Source organism: Pristiophorus japonicus, chromosome 19 (genome assembly GCF_044704955.1).
Source record: "Pristiophorus japonicus isolate sPriJap1 chromosome 19, sPriJap1.hap1, whole genome shotgun sequence".
Lineage (NCBI taxonomy): Eukaryota > Metazoa > Chordata > Chondrichthyes > Pristiophoridae > Pristiophorus > Pristiophorus japonicus.
In genome coordinates this window covers 60945169-60966558 of record NC_091995.1, presented here as the reverse complement: position 1 = coordinate 60966558, position 21390 = coordinate 60945169, and the positions used below count along the sequence as shown (strand labels likewise).

The 21390-nt window shown below is 46.3% G+C and overlaps 1 long non-coding RNA gene across 1 annotated transcript in view; it reads left to right on the top strand.

Moving 5' to 3' along the window:
* Positions 1–719: 719 nt before the first annotated feature.
* Positions 720–21390, top strand: part of LOC139229913 (uncharacterized) — a 39390-nt gene continuing 18719 nt past the window's right edge. The window contains exons 1-2 of the long non-coding RNA XR_011587862.1: positions 720–754; positions 1865–2029. This is a non-coding gene — a long non-coding RNA (uncharacterized lncRNA). The remainder of the gene's footprint in view (positions 755–1864; positions 2030–21390) is intronic.

Sequence of the window (21390 nt, the reverse complement as noted above, 5' to 3'; positions counted from 1 at the left end):
GCCCTGAAATGCGGTCCGAGTTATAGGTTGTCAGTCCCTTTGGTTCTCCCGGCCAATTGGGACGGTATAATGTGATCAGTGTTGCCCAGATGTTCCCCGCACAGAGGCCTGATCCGAGGTCAGGCTCACTACTAAACACTGGATCCAATCTATGATTTTCCCAGTTACTTCATTAACACGTTGTGTCAGGAAACAGTGCTGTATATTGTCAATAAATCTTTCAGTTGCACTTCCCCAGCAGCAGGTAAAGCCCCGTGGCCCTGAATGTCAGGACAATGACAATGAGCTTCGCTCAGGTCCATTCTCTCTCTCTCCCCCCACACACACTGCCTGAGTGGCAGACTGTTCCCAGTACCTTCTCTCTTTATTCTCTCACAGTGCAGCATTCCCGCTGCTGAGCTCAGGGGCTGTGTGGGCGGGGGCCTGACCTCACACATGGTGGGCGGGACCATGTCCCGCGCGCTGCCGGGCTCGCGGCGTGACAGTTCAACTGCCGCAGGTTCAAATCAGGATCCCCGTGACCCCCCCCCCCCCCCCCGCGCGCTGGGCGGAGTTCTGTGGCGGAGCGGAACTGGGATTGGAGCAAGGGGCTGTTACTCTCCTGTGTGCAGCCAATAGAACGGGATGACTCAGCCAGGGTCTTAATTTATGCAGCGATCGCGCCGTGTGGCCGCAGTGCGCATGCTCGGTGTCGTCCCGCCTACCCCGAGACCCCGGACGCAGCGCGGTTTGCTGCAAACAGCGGTTGGACATTGTGGGTAAACCGGGGGGAACCGGACTGATGGTGGGCGGACGGGCTCAGTGTCCGGGTTAATGGCCGATCGCTTCTCCTTCCTCTGGGGGTTTCTCGTTCACCAAAACGGCGACACTTCCCGGTGTGAGCCCCCGCACTGAGCCCCAGGCAGTGCCCCGCGGGAAATGTTGTCCTCCCATCGCTAGCATCTCGGTGGGTGGGCTCTGCGTGATGTGCCCCGCTGGACGGTATGTGAGTGACGGACAGGCACAGGATGGCTGCCTGGGTTACGGTGGCGGGGCCGGTTTGTGAGTGACGGGCAGGCACATGGTGGTTGCCCGGGTTACAGGGGCGGGGCTGGTGTGTGAGTGACGGGCAGGCATAGGATGGTTGCCTGGGTTACGAGGGCGGGGCCGGTGTGTGAGTGACGGGCAGGCACATGATAGTTGCCTGGGTTACGGGGTCGGGCCGGTGTGTGAGTGACGGGCAGGCACATGGTGGTTGCCCGGGTTACAGGGGCGGGGCTGGTGTGTGAGTGACGGGCAGGCATAGGATGGTTGCCTAGGTTACAGGGGCGGGGCTCTGAGCTCACGGAAGGCGGGCGCTCACTCTAATATTTCCCGGTCCCTCTCCAAATGTGGCGGATACTCAGACAGAAATTGAGAGCGAGTTGGATCTTCATTGTTGTCTCTCCGGACACAGAGAGTGCCCCAGACAGTGGGAGGTAGAAACCCCTTGTTAATCAGTGTCATTAAAGCTGGGCAACGCTCCAGGAAAGTTGCTGAGTTGTCTGAGCTGAATATATTGTCTGTCAACTCTCTGCCTGAGGAGTCACTGAGAGAAAGTAAAACACGAGGGAAAGAAAGACAGGTGGAGACTGGGCGGCTGTGTCCTGGATGGGCTTCAACCAAGAATATAAAGGAATGGGCAGTGATTACAGATAGCGGAGAAAGTCCCCAATATGTGAGCTATTCCTAGAAAATGTGCAGCCGGTATATGAGGAGTCCCCAACTGCGGACTATGGAATTATTTTTATTTCAATGTTTTGTTTCTACCAGTAACTACAGGGTAGGTTAACGTCGCATTCTACTTCACACCGTCAATACTGTTCTCATTTTCTGCCATAATTAGATATCCTGGTGAATGAAAGAGTGATTGAGAAAGGTCCACAGCTGGAAGTAAACAGGGATTGTAAACTGACAAACAAGAGCAGGTGAACCAGCCCAGGATTGTGAGAGCACCCAATAGAGATAATTCTATCAATTCACAAAGCTTCCAAAGAGAGACGGACGAAAGGTAAGAGAGAATCCCATTGACTCAGATACACACTGGTCCTGGGGGACTGGGGAGAAAGGTCAGCGAGATTCCCATTGACTCAGATACACACTGGTACTGGGGATGGACTGGGGAGAAAGGTCAGCGAGATTCCCATTGACTCAGATGCACTTTGGTCCTGGGGGACTGGGGAGAAAGGTCAGGGAGAGTCCCATTGACTCCGATGCACACTGGTCCTGAGGATTGATTGGGAGAATTGCCCTTCTCCTCTCTCAACAACAAGCCCGGATTCAACAGACCTTGGATAAGTTTCAACGAACTTTATTCCGACACGTGCAGGGGAAGCATATCACTTCTTATCGGCCTGAGAGAGGATTTACACCGAACTGTTCAAATTACTCCTAATTATACAGGTTTTGGCACATGAGTGTCCTCGTGGACAGACCTTAACAATGACATGATTGGTTGTAGCAATGCATGATCCAATACCCATTTGTTCCATTCTTCCAGGTGTCACTCACCTTATATTGTTATATGGTTATAATAGTTCCTCTTTAGATTTTCTTTATTGCTCCCTTGAGCCCGAGGCTCTAATGTGTTTTATGCGTATGTGTGGTTTTAAGCATACCTCTTGTTTTGCCAGCTCACGGCCTCCACAATAGCCAGATAAAATCTTTGATAATCAATCTTGCTCTTGCAATCCCCCATTTTGGCCCTTGGCTATATATCCCAAGATAGGCCAATGTGCCGTCCCCTCATTATTTCATCCAAAGGGGAAGTAATATTGTCAGCGTAACCCGTTCGTCTGGGTGACCAAGCCCCTACTTTTGGATAGCTTCTCGTATCTCCTTCCCTTTACACATCATTTACCCATTTTACAGATCTTTCCTTGGATACTAAAGGTTTAGTTTCTTCTAAGGCTTTTATGGGGGCCTGAGCTATGGCATTCCTTGCCCATCGTTTACATCTCCAACATAATTCAATCAAAAATAACATTAAAACCAGGCATTGCACAATCACCAATACATGGGATATTATTCTTATCCAGGCGTGCACCTGCATGTTTAGTCCAAAGTTCCGAAGCCTTGTTTGCCAACATTTCTTTAGTGTCCTTCTGGAGTTTGTCGATCTTCTTCATCAGAATGATGTACTTCTGCCATTGTTCATGGATGTCCTGTTCCAACTTAGTTTGTTTTTCACTAAGTTTGGAGAAATGTCATCCTTTTCATTCCACGAAACCTTTATACCCTGCTTTGAAAGTGTCCACTGCCATCCCATTGACTGACTCTCCTTTCAATTCCAGATATATGATATTTTCCTGAATATCGACTTCTTTGTTTGGCGCAAAACAGAAGTATGTGGTCATGATAGGGCAGCGGGTAACTTCCCCCACCAATCATGTTGACCATATCCACAGCCGTATTTTTATCGAGGTCTGGGTGCTCTCGGCTTAAAACACTTGATTATTCTTGTAAAAATCTTTAATATAGACACCTTTGGTATTGTTTCCCTATTTAATTTCGGACTGGTGCAATTTGTGATACTGCACACGGGTCTGATTCCTTATTTCTCCTATATTGCTTACTTGGTACAATGTTGCATCGTATTGTGGTATTGATAACACAAACCCTATTATATTCTGAGGTCCGAATGTTAATATCTGAGTTCTTTTACCTCAATCTGGTTCAGTAAAATTACTGAGTCGAATACCTCTTGTGCTTTGAACAAAGCAGTTTTTTATTACCGGCCAGTAAGACCTATCAGACAGAAGATATACTCTCTGGCTAGAGCGTACACACTCCCTACGGATAGGTGAAGTTACATCGTAAAGCGTTAACAGTTATACAGTTTTGAAATCAGATAACAAAATACAAATAGATTGACAGTCTAACTCAGCCACTCATTAGTCAATCTATATGAGATGTTCTTCTTGAAAGCTCAAGTATTGCCTCTAAATGTTTCAATCTAATGGTGTGACTATTTACTGAGACCTTGCAATTCTGCAGATGTATTTCATGTTACAATTATATATTATTGGCAGGATTAGTGACTTGAAACCTTGAGACAGACTGTTAGCTATGCTGATGTTGCACTATTTGCAATCTGACATTCTCCCAGCTATTCTTCCATGGCTTATACATTTTCATATATCCCGTTTACTTTTCTGTCCTTAATTCCATATATTCCGTTCAGATATCCACATCCCCCCTTTTATCATTCTATGATAACATTTAGGATCATTCTATGAGTATTGCATTCATCCGTTCGCACTCCCTTTCCAGAATCATATTATTGTTGAGTAGTTCTCTAGTTTGTTGGATCATAACCCGGGAAGCCTTGACCACAAGAGGGTCTGCTAACCTTGCCATCATTACCTTGCAGCAGAGGTTAAGGCAACCAACAATCAAACAGCAGGTAATTATTACTACGATGAGAATAATTGCCCCATGTATTAGATAGGATCTCCAAGATCCACCCAAAAACCAATCAAAGCTGCTAAGTTCTTCTGCTGGTGTGGATAACTTCTTCACCTCCCTCCTTATGTGATCGGCAAGGTGGGTTATGTTTTCTGAACTATCAGGAATGTAAGTGCAACATTCAGATCCTATCAGGGCACACGTTCCCCCTTTCTCAGCTAACAGGTAATCGAGGGCCATTCGGTTTTGTAATGCTACGGTCCTTATCGCTACCATTTCAGCTGTGATTCCCTCCAAAGCCTCAGCAGTGCGGTTAGCTACCTGTTCCAATATCGTTTCTAAGTTCTGTACTTCATCCATGAGACGTTTTATCCCCACTGGGAATACCAGGACCCCAAAGAACTTGTCGGCGGGGGTGATGGCTCGCTTAACTCGTACGGAGGCATGTACTTCCGCCAAGGTACGTACCTGTCGCATAAATGGCACCACATATCCCATATAGCCGGACCCTGTCCATCGCCTGGGCAACCAAGGATATGCCTTATGACCGCACACGAAATATGTGCCGTTAAAGGCTGCTTTCTGGTATATTGCCTCTGGATCCCAGGACTGGGCCCATACCCTCCCGTCTGTGCTATTTGGATCATAAGAGTGAAGGGTAACCCGTGTACCTGTGGTGAGGTTAAGACTTTGTGGGCAATTGCTATACCCTACCACATGTCCCCTTGTACTGGTATCATTTCGAATTAGACATATGCCCCCTGTTGGCCTCCCAATCCCTGAGATGTTGATCAGAGCTATGAATGGGGGTTCCTTTTCCCGGTTGTAGGTTGGTTGGTACCATCCCTGGAATGTCTGACTATTGGGATCTCCAATACTCTCCCACTTGGTGACCTCACCGTGTTCATTCAGGTGGTAACGGTATGTTACCCCTCCTGGTCTCCTTGATCCCTCTTTTGACCCGCCTTTCATCATTCGTACTAGTATTGGTCCCCCTCCTTCTATTATGGTTTGGCTTTGAATCCATCTAACAGTCTCAGTTAGAGTCAGTGGAATGGTGTGTAAAGGAATTCCCCCTTTGGAATGTATAGGGATATGTGAACACACCCAGCATTTAGAGAAGTGCCCTTTTTCCGCATAAACGTAAGACATATACAAAAAGGTGTTTACATGGAGCTCTCGCCTTTATCTTCCTTCCCGTGCACTAAAACTGTCATATATCAATACTATCATGCAGACAGTAGCATACAGACACAGTCTTATTATTTAGCTGATAAAAAGAGTTCTGTTTTCACGTTTCCCTTCAGGTCTCCGTCAGTGTATTTGGCTGTCTGACAGGTAAGAGTTCAAACTGATCCTCCTTCAACTGCCTTGTTCAGCTATAGGGAGGAGGAGATCTGGAACAAAAACAAGAATTAGACTAACCAGCAAAATTTGTTTAAATGGTGATGAGCTTGCAGTGGTGCAGGTGAACCCAGGCACTTTTCCCTTCTACCTTAGCTGCAGTAGGGGTAGTGAGTAACACCAGAAAAGGGCCCTCCCATCTCGGCTCCAATCCCTTTCGAACCCATCTCTTAATCAGAACATACTTTCCTGGAACCACAAGGGATGATTCAGGTAGAACTGGGAGGTCAAGGTGAGCCCCTCGAACCTGGTTGTGGGCTTCTCGCAGAGCCTGAGTTAAGGAAAGAATGTATGTGGTCATCTGCTCAGTCATGTGGTGGAATTGGACAGTGGAGGGGACATTTTGATTCCAAGGGGTCCTTAAGGGCTTACCATAAATGACTTCAGCGGGGGTGAGTTTAGTTTTACCAGTTGGGGTAGTGCGTATCTGGAATAGGGCTATGGGAAGGAGTTTAAGCCAGTTTAGTCCAGTTGATGCTACTAGTTTTGCAAGTTTATTTTTCAGAGTTTGATTAGTACGCTCAACCAGTCCTGCAGCTTGGGGTCGGTAAGCGCAATGTAGTTGCTGGTCGATGTGCATCTGGGAGCAGAATTCTTTGTTAACTTGGCCAATAAAGTGAGGGCCATTATCGGAACTCAGTCGCGCAGGGATACCATATCTAGGAACAATTTCCCTCATTAACACTTTAACAACAGTTTGAGCTTTATTGTCTAGGGTAGGATAAGCTTCAATCCACCTGCTGAATACATCCACTATTACTAACACATATTTATAATACTGCACCCTTTGCAACTCAATGTAGTCCAACTGCAAGGTCTCAAAGGGACCTTCTGGTTGGGGCGTCTTACCCCAATCACAGGGGACTCCCTTCCCTGGATTATGCTGTTGGCAAACAAGGCAACGACTACTAGTTTTCTGGGCCAGCGCCTGAAGTCTTGGGTGCCACCAAGTAGCCAAAAGCGTATCACTTGTTGCCCTTGCTCCACAATGAGTAGCAAAATGCAAACATTCTATAACCCATGAGGCCAACTCATCAGACATGCAAGTCTGTTCCGCGGGAGTGGTCCAGAGTTTAGAGACATGGTCATAGGTACATCCATAATCTTTCCACAACAGTTTATCTTTTTCAGGAGCGTCCTCCTGTGCTTGTATAACATCTTGGATGGTTGGCATTGGTTTCTCCGAGGCTAACTTATTCTTTTCAGGATTTTTAGTCTGACTCATCATTCTGGGCACTACCATCCGTTGTTCCCGAGAGGCCTGTTTGGCCTCTTGGTCAGCACAACGATTCCCTATATCAACCAGAGATTTTCCGGTAGTGTGGGAAGTACATTTGACAATGGCAATGCGTTTGGGGTACATGAGGGCTTGCAACAAATCAGATACTAACTGTTTATGAGATATCTCATTCCCCTGTGAGGTTAGGAATCCCCTATTTTTCCATAATTGTCCGAAATCATGGGCTACCCCAAAGGCATACCTAGAGTCGGTATAGATATTAACCTTGAGGTCTTTAGCCAGGATACAGGCTCTGGTAAGGGCAAATAGTTCAGCTTGTTGGGCAGAATAAGCGATCTCAAAGGCGGCAGATTCCACGATCTGATTCTCCTGGTTTACTATGGCGTATCCAGAATTTCGTCTACCTTCTGAGTCAATGGAGGAACTTCCGTCTATATACATAATACAGTCTGGATCCTTCATTGGTACATCAACTAAATCCTCCCTGACCGATGTAGTCTCCTGAATTAAGGATAAACAATCATGACTGGGTTCTTCCTCATCTTGGGGTGGCTCATTAAGAAAACAAGCTGGATTGATAGCAGTACAGTACCGAAAGGTCAGCCTTGGATTATTTAGTAGGTAGATCTCATATCTACTTTGCCTAGCCATGGTAAGATGTTGAGTTTGCAGTTGGCCCAAAAGGGCAGCTACGGAGTGAGAAGTATATACAACAATATCCTGCTGAAGGGTAAGGTTGGCGGCAGATTGTAGGCTATTGTAGATAGCAGTTAATATTTGAGTACATACGGGGTGTCCCAAGGCAACGGGATCTATCTTAGAAGAGTAGTAATAAACAGGCCTGTGTTTATCCCCGTGTTTCTGAGTTAAAACAGCAGTAGCACAATCTTCCATGATTGTGCAATACAATTGAAAGGGACGGTCGTAGAAGGGCCGTCCCAAAGCCGGAGCTTGCAGCAGGGCTGTTTTTAGTTCCTTAAAGGCTTGGATGTCTGTAGATTCTAATTTGAAGCTGCCTTCCTTCGTAGTGTACGGTGTGAGCTGTTTGGTCATTAGGGCAGCATTAGGAATCCAGGATCTACAGTAATTTATCATCCCCAACCACTGCCGCATTTGTCTAGCCGTGCCAGGGACTGGAAACTGGCAGATAGGTTTAATTCGACATGCCTCCAAGGCTCGGTGGGTGCCTGTTAAAATGATCCCAAGAAATTTTACTTGTGACTGGCCAATTTTGACCTTCGACGGGGATACTATGTATCCCAGGGAGGACAAGTGATTCAGTAACTGATTAGCATCCTCTCTATTACTTGGTTCATCTACGCTGGATATCAGTAAATCGTCCACATACTGAATCAAAGTAGATCCCTTATTCAGCGTGAGAGACTGTAACTGTTTCTGCAAGCACCTTGAGAATAAGGTTGGGGAGTGGATGAACCCTTAGGGAAGTCTTGTCCAGGTATATTGCTGTCCCTGGTAAGTGAAGGCAAATAGGTACTGACTCGCCTGGGCTAGCGGTAAAGCGAAGAAGGCATGTTGGAGGTCTATTATTGTGAAGATCTTGGCGTCTGCTGGGGTTAAAGACAGTATCTGTGCTGGGTTAGAAACTAGAGCATGCAGGGGCTGGACGATAGTATTGATAGCTCGGAGGTCTTGGACCAAACGGTATTCGTTTGGTCTGCCTGGCTTAGGTATTGCCAGTATAGGAGTATTACATGGGGACTGACATCGGACCAAAATCCCCTGTTTCATTAGCCCCTTAATCAATCGGTGGATACTTGGAATTGCCTGTGATTTCAGTGGGTACTGTCGGATAGAGGGCCAGTCCACATTGCCCTTCACTGGAATTTCAATCGGATCAATGGGAGTATAACCCACTTGGGAGGGGTCCTCTGCCCACACATGAGGATCCACATAATCAGGTATATCCGAGCCAGTATGATGCCGTAGAGTTGTTAATTCTCTCTCGGGGTCCCCATGAAATTGGACGGTTCGGCCATATTTTACGATTTGCACATCCCGGCTGGTAGGGTCCGCCTCATCTATGGCCTTGCGTACCATAACTCCCAAATCTTTAGCATGGTGAGGGGCTAATACTTCACGAGCAATATGCGGTGCCACTGTTAGGGGCTGTTTCCACAGATTCTTATCCACTTCCACAAAATCTGCTTCTCCTTCCGGTCCAGTCACTCTAGCCCTTAATAGAATTCCCTTCACTTCCCCTTCGTGATCCTGATAAAAGTTCTGTAGGTCCCGATTCTTTCCACTAGGATCGTATGCTAGGGTCACGTGATAGGGTGCCTGCGGCAGGTCCAGAGACCACCACTGAGGGGTTCTAGTGGTATAATACTGCCGCTTAAGGGTTTCCTGTTTTACAATAATCCCATCATCTCCACACTCCAAATGCAACTGGAATTTGCAGAGGAGGTCTCTAGCCATCAAGTTACAGTCCAGATTGGTAGTGATGACAAATCGATGTTCTACCAATTCTTCTTGGTAACCCACTTTAACTAATTCTGACACCATGAATGTCGAGATTTGTCCCAGGAATCCCGAAAGTTCCTGTGTTTCAGTGGAGGCAGGGAGTTTAAGCTTTGATTGTACAGAAGACATGAAGGCTCCCGTATCTATCAAAAAGGGTTGCCATTCATTCAGAATTTTTAACGATATCATTGGTTCGTCGTCCGGGGAGGATCCCTGTACAATCAAGCTGTGTAGTCAATTGGGGGACAAGTGACCAAAGGGGTTGTTCTGGGAGAAGTTAGTGTAAAATCCTCTTCTCCCCCCTTGTCCCCCCCCTTTCCCTCCTCTTCCTCTTCCACGCTGATAGTAGGGGCAATTTTTAAACCAGTGTTCTTCCTGCCCACAGTTAAAACATCCATTTCTCCTTTCCCAGCACCGACCTTTTCCCATATCAGGCCGGGGACAGTAGGGTGGTCCGTAATTAGCAGGGCCCGGACCATTTGGGTGTTCGATATAACCGTATCCCTTTTTATTCACCCAACCAGGCACGCAATACTGCGGTTCCATCTGGTATCCCCTTGGGTCCGGTTTTGGTCCTTCCTCCTGAGGCGGCTCTTCCCTTCTAGTCACGTATTCAGTCTTGACTCGGGTTGGGGGCGCACCTCCCCTCTCCCCTTTCTTTTCCTGCCAATAATATCTAACTGCCCTCTCCATCTGGGCTTTACTGTTATCTGCCCAATTCATATTATTTGTCCGAATAGCATGAGCAATTGAATAGGGCAAGCACTGAAGTAGGATGGCGCAGAATTGAGGAGAATCCTCTCCTGCCCTGAAGGCATTATCTCCGGATTGACTCCCGTATATTTCAATGAATCTTTCCATAAATTCATCGGGAGTTTCTTCATGCTTGGGTTTAGTTTCTAATACTGTGGCCATACTGATGGGCTTCTGAAGGGTTGTGGTGAGAGCATTAAAGATATCGTTTAGGCGATCCTGGACATCGTTAGGATGAGCAATCAATAATGCATCATGAGTAGCACGTCCTAGGTGAGTTAGAAATCAGGTGTGTTCAGTTGGGCTCAAGGTTTGCTTTACTAAGGACCACAGGTCCCTTGATTCTGCATTATAAACTGAAATAGTTGTTCGAAGGTAATCTATAAACTTGATAGGTTCTTTTTTTCGATCAGGTATGTTGGCCATAAGGGCCATAATTTCATTCGGTTTCCAAGGCACATAGACATCTATAGTGGGGTGATCTGCAGCTTGTTGTGCATCAGGGTTTGGCATCGGTCTGACAGGGAATTGGTGCCGGGACTTTGGGATCTTGGAAATTTCTAGGTCGGAGGATGTTTCAGAGCTGTCTGACTGCTTGATAGTTTTGCGTCTTAATCGGCGGGGGGGTTTACTATGTCTTTCACAACTTGGACTAGTAGATTGACCAGAAGATTTACGGGATTGTTTGTAATGTTGAGATTCAGTTCTGCCCTTTTGAGTGTGAGATCTGGTCCTTTCGGCTATATTGCTTGTGAACTGGGGATCCGAATCGCTGTCAGAGGATGAGGAGTCAGTTCGGGTTTGTTGCTTTGGTGGTATGGGGTTATTTTTAACTCCTTTTTTTTTCGGAGTGTTAGGTAGAGGATGTTGGGTAGAGGACTGGAGCAAGAGGCCAGGGGGTGCGGGAGGCGCCGTTGGGCGCTGAGTCAGTGGCCACTCATCAATTTCATCATCAGCCTCGGCTAACACAACGCCAGCCATTTTAACTTGTAGTTGATCAATACCTTTCTCAGAGGTCCCAGAGGATCTCTTAGCAAGTTTCTCGCGCGCACATTCTTTCTTTAAGACGTCTACAGTTTTAACATGTGTTCCCTCTGTCAATGAAAGTCCTAATTTAATAGCATTTGTTTGCCAACTTGACAGAAGTGATGCATCTTTTAATTTCTGACAATAATGTCGCCAGGTTGCAATTAAATTTTTATCCACTTTTCCTCGTCCCCTTCTCCAAATTAATCCCTGTGCTTTTTTTGCTACCTCTACGCTTCTAGTGCCACCTAGAGGCCACTGGTCATCCCCTAATAATTTGTTCAGGGCTCCTGATAATTTTCTAAAGTCTTCAGCTCTTTCAGGGAATTCCTCACATAGCTTTTGTAGCGGATTATCCGCATCCGTGGTTTTATCTAACTGATTACCCATTTTCACACTGCCCCTCGTATTACTGTGTCGCTACGCGTTCGTGTCGTCATGCAATTTAAACAAACTTAAAAATAGACACAGACTTTACAGAACTAACACTGACTTTAACTAACTCCAAATAACCAAACTTTACTAATGCTAACACTTACCCGCATCGCCGCACGGTCCGCGTCGCCGCGCGATCTCAATACTAAACTACCACGTCGCCTCGCAGTTCACGTCGCCGCGCAATCCGCGTTGCCTCGCAGTTCACGTCGCCGCGCAATCCGCGTCGACCCGTGGCTCGCGTCGCCGCGCGAGTTAAGATACTTTAACTTTAAAAGGTAAACAAGGACTTCTAACACTTACCCGCGTCGCCGCGCGGTTTGCGTCGCCGCGCGATTTCAATACTTAAAACTTTACTTAAAACTCTAAACACTTTAAGACTTACAGACTTACTGCCATTAGCACTGACTTTCGCGATTCGCGTTGCTGCGCCTCGGCGTCACTGCGCGTTTACGTCACCGCGCGTCTACGTCACTGCGCGTTGACGTCACTGCGCGTTCGCTTCACTGCGCGTTTACGTCACTGCGCGTTCGCTTCGGCCCTTCTCTCGGCCGCGCGTTCGCGTCGGCCCTACCTTCCGAGTTGCTGCGGGGTTTTTTTTTAAATTCAATCAGCCTAGACGGGCCAAGTGATATACAAGGTCGACGTCGTACCTGAGTTGAACACCTATCTTCTATTTAAATCCCCATTTTATTCCCTGTGAGCCTAATTTTCTAATTTGATTTCTTATGAGCCTCAATTAATTTCTTTCAGTCTCCAAATTTCCCTATCCTTTCGCGTTACTGCGCAGTTTAAATTCAATCAGATGAACACCTATTCGATTTCTTAGAAGGTATTCGCCAAATTGTTATGAATCTCGTTCAGGCACTACCCGAGAACTAGCGAGTGGCCAAACTTTTCTCAGACTTATGAAACTGGGGGAAACTGGAACAGTATTGAAATCATACTCACTCCAGTGGCCACTTTCTCCCTGTCTCGTCCAAGGTTAGTCTGGCTCTTAGTTCGCAAGTTGTCGGCAGTTGTCCGTTGAGATCCCACTTCTGACACCAAATGTTAATATCTGAGTTCTTTTACCTCAATCTGGTTCAGTAAAATTACTGAGTCGAATACCTCTTGTGCTTTGAACAAAGCAGTTTTTTATTACCGGCCAGTAAGACCTATCAGACAGAAGATATACTCTCTGGCTAGAGCGTACACACTCCCTACGGATAGGTGAAGTTACATCGTAAAGCGTTAACAGTTATACAGTTTTGAAATCAGATAACAAAATACAAATAGATTGACAGTCTAACTCAGCCACTCATTAGTCAATCTATATGAGATGTTCTTCTTGAAAGCTCAAGTATTGCCTCTAAATGTTTCAATCTAATGGTGTGACTATTTACTGAGACCTTGCAATTCTGCAGATGTATTTCATGTTACAATTATATATTATTGGCAGGATTAGTGACTTGAAACCTTGAGACAGACTGTTAGCTATGCTGATGTTGCACTATTTGCAATCTGACATTCTCCCAGCTATTCTTCCATGGCTTATACATTTTCATATATCCCGTTTACTTTTCTGTCCTTAATTCCATATATTCCGTTCAGATATCCACACGGTTACACACCTGTTCTTAGGGATCCAGGCATGGCTATTCCTCAGGACCTCACAGGCTTGAGTGTCATTCTTGCCCAATGTCCATTCATCAAATACATCATTGTTTATCCAATCCCATTCTGGAGCTGTTCTAGGTTATGTTCTACCGTACTGAGCACCCAGTACAGTACAAACTATCTCGGCCGCCATTCTTTTACTGATACGTTGTGCTGCCCGGTTAACCAAATTTATCATTTTTGCATGGTTCCGCAATGTGTAGAAACATAGAAACACAGAAAATAGGTGCAGGAGTCGGCCATTCGGCCCTTCGAGCCTGCACCACCATTCAATAAGATTATGGCTGATCATTCACCTCAGTACCCCTTTGCTGCTTTCTCTCCATAATCCCTTGATCTTTTTAGCTGTAAGGGCCATATCTAACTCCTCTTGAATATATCCAATGAACTGGCATCAACAACTCTCTGCGGTCGGGAATTTCATAGGTTAACAACTCTGAGTGAAGAAGTTTCTCCTCATCTCGGTCCTAAATGGCTTACCCCTTATCCTGAGACTATGTCCCCTGGTTCTGGACTTCCCCGACATTGGGAACATTCTTGCTGCATCTAACTTGTCCAGTCCCGCCAGAATTTTATGTTTCTATGAGATCCCCTCTCATCCTTCTAAACTCCAGTGAATGCAGGCCCAGTTGATCCAGTCTCTCCTCATATGTCAGTCCTGCCATCCTGGGAATCAATCTGGTGAACCTTCGCTGCACTCCCTCAATAGCAAGAACGTCCTTCCTCAGATTAGGAGACCAAAACTAACACAATATTCCAGGTGAGGCCTCACTAAGACCCTGTACAACTGCAGTAAGATCTCCCTGCTCCTATACTCAAATCCCCTAGCTATGAAGGCCAACATACCATTTGGCTTCTTCACCGCCTGCTGTACCTGCATGCCAACTTTCAATGACTGATGTATCATGACACCCAGGTCTCGTTGCACCTCCCCTTTTCCTAATCTGCCGCCATTCAGATAATATTCTGCCTTAGTGTTTTTGCCCCCAAAGTGGATAACCACACATTTATCCACATTATACTGCATCTGCCATGTGTTTGCCCACTCACCTAGCATGTCCAAGTCACCCAGCAGCCGCCTAGCTTCCTCCTGACAGCTCACACCACGACCCAGCTTAGAGTCATCTGCAAACTTGGAGATATTACACTCAATTCCCTCATGCAAATCATTAATGTATATTGTAAAGAGCTGGGGTCCCAGCACTGAGCCCTGCGGCACCCCACTAGTCACTGCCTGCCATTCCGAAAAGGACCCGTTTATACCGACTCTCTGCGTCCTGTCTGTCAACCAGTTCTCTATCCACATCAGTACATTACCCCCAATACCATGTGCTTTAATTTTGCACAACAATCTCTTGTGTGGGACCTTATCAAAAGTCTTTTGGAAGTCCAAATACATTACATCCACTGATTCTCCCTTGTCCACTCTACCAGTTACATCCTCAAAAAATACTAGAATATTTGTCAAGTCGGCTTTCCCTTTCATAAATCCATGCTGACTTGGACCGATCCTGTCACTGCTTTCCAAATACGCTGCTATTTCATTTTTAATAATTGATTCCAACATTTTCCCCGATACTGATGTCAGGCTAACCGGTCCATAATTACCCGTTTTCGCTCTCGCTCCTTTCTTAAATATATGGGGAAGCTGTAGCAGTTCCCGCTCCGCCCCATCCCCTTGCCGGGCCTGCATTTTCTCCTTATCATCTCCCCTTTTCAGCAGTTCTTTTAAGGTCTGTGTGAGGATGATGACTTGCTCTTCTATTGTTTTGAAGATCTATTGTATTAACCATCGCAAATCCCACTGCGTATCCCACGCCCACCATTTCTTAATATCCCCTCTTTCTCCTCCCACATTTCCCGTTTTTGTTCGTCTTTTTTACGTTGAACTTCATAGTCTTGGATTCGGGCCCCTCAAGGTCTCTTAGGGTTGGGTTTTTATGTAAGTTTATAGTTTTCTTACCGCAGTTACATCCATTAGGTTTAACAATACCGTAATTACACTTTAGTTTACCCCAAAGTGGATTTTATCTTTAGTTCTTTTCATTACTAATCCTCCGATTTCTCCCTGTGTCATTTTGGGGAATCCTGGGAGTTCTGAGGTCATTGTGATGGGGGTTATTGTGGTGGTTGGGATCTCTATCTTACACACGAACATTCCCCATAAGGAACCATTACCACATTGTGATTCCCTGATGGGTATGGGGGTAGTCCCCTCTACCTCTCTGGTGAGGTTACATCTTACCCACATACACTTGTGTGGATTTCCTTGGTCCGAGCTATTCATGCATGTTCATGATTGGTTCTGCCATGAGTGTCCCTTATCCGGGCTTATCCATTCCACTTCAAGTCGCCCCCTTTGACATTTTCTGCAAAATATTGAGTTTGTAGTGGAAATATTTCCTTGATAGCCATCTGGAAAACTTACCACTGGGTCGTGGTATAAGATGGGGTTACCCAGTATTTCTCCAACTAGAACTAAGGTTCTGTAAAACAACATGTTTTCCCGGTCATCACCGATCAGTTAGGGTCTCATGTTACACATAACATTTTAATGTTTCGACCGTCTGGTTCCGCCTATCGTCACACACACGCACGTGTCGCTTACCATTATTACCTGATGAGGGTCTGCCCATTTTGGTGACCTTATTGCCTCAATTGATAGTCTTTTAACATTTAATTGGCTCACTACCCAAGGTCCTAAAATGTCAAGTTGATTGATGAATTAATGCAATGTGGTCTGTGTTTTTTCAAAACTGCAGCCAGGCTGCAAAGCTTCAATTCTCTATCAATCCCCCCTTTGATTCTTTCACAAACTGAATCATAAAACATCAGCTATCACTGGTTAAACATTCTACAAAATAATTTTATACATGTTAATAGAGTTTCCTTCTAAAATTTGTTGATATGTTTTGCCACATGTCCGGACTAGTAGCTTCCACACACATTTACACCAACCCGAATTCCATCGTGACCACAATTGAAGTCTTGTTTTAGTAGGTTAATTAACCTTATTCCAATTTAATCCAAATCAATATCTTAATTGAACCAGTAGACAACTTTCCCTTGAGCATAAAATACCCCTGTGCCACGTACAGACAGTCTGCTGGGACCTGCAAGGTATCTCACCTTAGGGACAGCAGCTGCAGCTGCCTGGTCGCAACAATATTTAATCAACATAAACAAACAATATAAAAGTAAAATAATTACAATGAATTGAATTAAACCTTCTACCAATGAAGTTCCTATTGAACCTTGCCATTCAGTGGCTCCGCTCCACAAAGTGAATGATGGGGGTTGCTTAAGTTGTTCTACCTCCTTTTGGATATGCTCCGCTAAGTGGGTAACTTCTTCGGAGCTATCTGGGATATACGTGCAACACTCAGTTCCGAGTAGGGCACAGGTACCTCCATTTTCAGCCAGGATGTAATCAAGGGCCAGTCTATTCTGTAGGGCTACTGTGCAGATTGCTACCATTTCTGCATTGATTTTAACTAGGGCCTCTGAGGTATCATTGGCTACACGTTCCACAACGGATGCCATGTTAATGGATTCCCTTGCCAGTCTGGCGGTCCCATACCTGGGGATCAGAATGGCAAAGAACCTCTCTGTTTCTGTGATAGCTCACTTAGGACGGTGTAAATGTTCCGACAGTGACTTTATGTGATACATATACGGCACAATGTATGCTAAATAGCAGGATCCCGTCGAATTCTGGGGCGGCCAAGGGTAGGCCTTGTGGCCACACACCCAATAGGTGCCATTATAGGCAATGAAGGTTAGCTGTTTCTTTGTCAGCAAAACTCCGGGGCCTGACCAGGCTTTTCCATCTGTTTTATTTAGAATCCCCCTTACTTTAAAAATTCCCACATCGGCCCTGTTTGGACGGTTCCGTGGCTTGATTATATTATAATTCCGGGAGCAGTTACTACACCCCATATTTTGGCCTCATTTGATGTTTCTAATCAGACAGACCAATTCCTCGGTCTTCCTATTCCCGTTGTATTAGTGATAACAAAAAATGGGGGCCGTTTGGAATTATTGTAACATCGTTGGTATCCCCCTTCAAAGGTAGTAAGATTGTAACCTGCTGACTTCCATTCACATGCCCAGTTTTCCGTATCCTGAAACGCATTGCCTGTTTTGTTTTGATTAATTATTCACTCAGCCATTTCCGAGATATTCAAGGGAACTGGTCTCAAGGGAATCCCTCCCTTTGAGTGAATAGGAATATGCGCATATACCCAACAACTAGAAATGTTACCTTGTTTGGCATAAATGTATGACATATATAAAAAAGTATTTACATGTGGTACTCTTGGTACTCTACTATTTCCCTTTGGTGCAGAGGGTCGGCTAGTAAGAAGTAGGCAAATGCCTAGAATACCTACAATCAGTAATACAGTAAATTTATACATTTTGGCAAAAAGTAATTGTCCTTACTAGATTTCAGCTTCAGTTACGGGTGCTCGTTTAACGTGTGAAGCGTGGATCCAGGCTTTCTTTCCTTGGAATTTAACAGCTGCCTGGGTGGTCAATTACACTTGATAAGGTCCCTCCCACTTGGCATCCAAAGGTTCTTTATGCAACTTTTTCACATACACCCAGACTCCCGGGATGATGTCGTGTCCTCCTTCGGGTGGATTACCCCAAGCTGCCGATACCTGTCGGGAAACAGAACTAATAGCATTGGTTAGGTTCTGACAGTATGATAACAAAATGTTACTCATTAAGTGAACATCAGCTTTCCGTAAATCAATAGTTCCTGGCAGTGACATGGGTCTTCCTGTTATAATTTCAAATGGGCTTAGACCTGTAGCTCTGTTTGGGGTTGCCCTAATGCTACATATTGGTAGTGCCTGGGGCCATGGTGTTCCTTCTTGGTGATATTATGCAAGCTGTTGTTTCAAAGTTCGATTCATTCGCTCTACTTGTCCTGATGATTGTGGATGATAAGGACAGTGTAAATCCCACATAATGTTCAGTAACCTACAGACTTCTTGGCAGACAGCACCTCTGAAGTGTGTTCCCTGATCTGAGTCAACGCTGCTCGGGACTCCCCATCGGGGAATGTAATCCTTACACAAGACCTTTGCAGTGTGATTGGCTGTGGCTCTTTTAGTTGGGACAGCTTCTACCCATCTAGAGAATCTGTCGACCATGACAAGAATGTTAGTGTATCCTTGGCATGAAGGAAGAGATATATAATCAACGTGCAAATGCTGGAATGGTCCGACAGGGGCAGGGGGCCTCAGTTGGGGCATTACCGTGATGGGTCCAGAATTATTTTTCTGGCAGACCACACAGCGGTCTGCTGCCAGCTGGGCATGTTGTTTAAATCCCCGACCCCACCAGCTTTTCTGGAACCGCACCGTCATCTGTTGTGAAGCCAAGTGTCCCCACGAGTGGATCTGTTGGGCTACAAACAGGCATAAGTGCTTGTGGCGCGACTGGCTTGTCGGCAACTCTTTGTCTCCAGACACCATCTTCGTATAGCTTAATTCCTGCCTCAATCCATGTCCATTTTTCCTCTCGGGAGCACTCGCCTTGCATTGATTGGAGGTCTCCTGTCAGACTCCTGAGTGCTTTCAATCTGCACATCTGTGTTGGTTCTCCTGGGGGAACGCCCTGTGAAGCGGCATCTTTAGCTGCCTGGTCGGCTAGGGCATTTCCCTGTGCTTCTGTGGTATTTTCCTTGGTATGTGTCATGTATTCAACCAGCATTGTAATCCATGTATAATCTGACCTAAGTTGTACACTGTGAGAACAATGACCACTAGGTGGGAGACACTCCTAACCTGGACCTTCTTGTATAAAAGGGGAAGCTCCACCCACCTTCATCACTTAAAGGCTAAGGAAAAAAGGACAGGTCACAGACTGACCTTCTCTCAAGCATGGGCCTCGTGTGCATTTATACTGTATAGTAAGGACGTATCAATGGCGACGAGAAACTGGGATTTAAACCACGCAAGCATGGCCACTAGCAGAACAGACGAGAGGTACTGTGTTAAGGAATGGTTGGGACAGAGATTCAACATTGATAAAGCAGCACACAGTTCTCCAGACAGACAAGGGCAATCGGGCATGCCCCAACATGCAGTCGAACCCAGAGGGGGAGTTCGACAGAGACAATGGCAAGCTGAACGGCGATTCACGTCATTGCAAGGGACAATGCGGCCAGTAATGGGGCCATCAACACCTGTTAATGGCACATTCAAGGAGAGTCACAGGGGCAGTCAGGGACGATCGACTGGCAAGGGACCTTTTAATTCTAACAACAGCTCAAGTTGGAGGCGTGGAGGCACACACTCAGCCGAGTTTGTAGGAATGAGCAAAATACCTGCAGAAATTGCAGAAGTGAACGCTGGGGGAAATTACTGGAAGCTGAAGCTCAGCGAGTTCATGTGGAGCACGTATACAGTTCATACACCAGGACGCCACCGATAACGATGAAAGTGCTCCTCAATGGCATCCCAGTATTAATGGAGCTAGACACGGGGGCCAGCCAGTCCCTGATGGGTATCAAACAGTTCGAAAAGTTGTGGCCATCCAAAGCCAGGAGGCCAAAATTATCGCCGATTGACACACAGCAACGAACTTACACAAAGCAGATAATTCCAGTGCTAAGCAGCACCATGGTAGTTGTGACCCACAAAGATTCGGAGAACAGGTTGCTACTCTCGATTGTCCCAGGGGACGGTCCTGCAGTACTGGGGAGGAGTTAGCTTGCTGTCATGAACTGGAAATGGGGCGATGTCAATGCAATTTCCTCTCTGGATCCAGTATCGTGCTCACAGATCCTGGACAAATTTGAATCATTATTTCAACCCGGCATCGGCACTTTCATAGGGGCCAAGGTAGTGATTCACATAAACCCGGACGCCAGGCCAGTACACCACAAGGACAGAGCGGTGCCATACGTGATGCGAGAAAAGACAGAAGGCGAGTTGGACCACCTGCTGAGGGAAGGCATCATCTCGCCAGTCGAATTCAGTGACTGGGCGTGCCCGATCGTGCTGGTGCTCAAGGCGGATGGGTCAGTCAGGATATGTGGTGATTACGAGGCCACCATCAATCACGTGTCACTCCAAGACCAGTACCCGCTACCGAGAGCGGAGGACCTCTTTGCGACGCTATCCGGTCGAAACTTTTTTCAAAATTGGACCTGACCTCAGCTTACATGACCCAGGAGCTGGCGAGTGAGTCGAAGAAGCTGACCACCATCACGACACACAAGGGGTTGTTTGAGTACAACAGATATCCATTCAGGATTCGCTCGGCCGCCGCGATGTTCCAACGAAATATGGAAAGTCTCCTCAAGTCGATTCCAGGGACGGTGGTTTTTCAGGACGACATCATCACCACGGGTTACGATACTGAAGAACACCTCCACAACCTGGAGGAGGTGCTATGCAGACTGGACCAGGTAGGGCTGCGAATGAAAAAGGCGAAGTATGTCTTCCTAGCTCCAGAGGTATAATTCCTGGGGATGAGGGCAGCAGCAGACGGGATCAGACCGACTGCGTCCAAGACGGAAGTGATCCACAGAGCACCCAGAACCCGTAACATGACGGAGCTGCGTTCGTTCATGGGGCTCCTGAACTATTTTGGTAACTTTCTTCCCAAATTGAGCACGCTGCTAGAGCCACTACACGTCCTCCTACACAAAGGTCGTGAATGGGTCTGGGGGGACAGCCAGGAAAGTCCAAAGGGGTTCCCTACAAACCCGCTTATCACGCCTCCTGTTGGCCTATAGATCCCGAACTCACTCGATAACAGGGGTTCCACCCGCGGAGCTGCTAATGAAAAGGACGCTCAAAACCCGGCTATCCCTTATACACCCCACCATGAAAGAAATTGTCGCGAGCAGGCGCCAGCCACAATATGACTACCATGACAGGAATGCGAGGGCGCGATGTATTGATGTAAATGATCCTGTTTTTGTCCTCAACTACGCTACAGGGCCC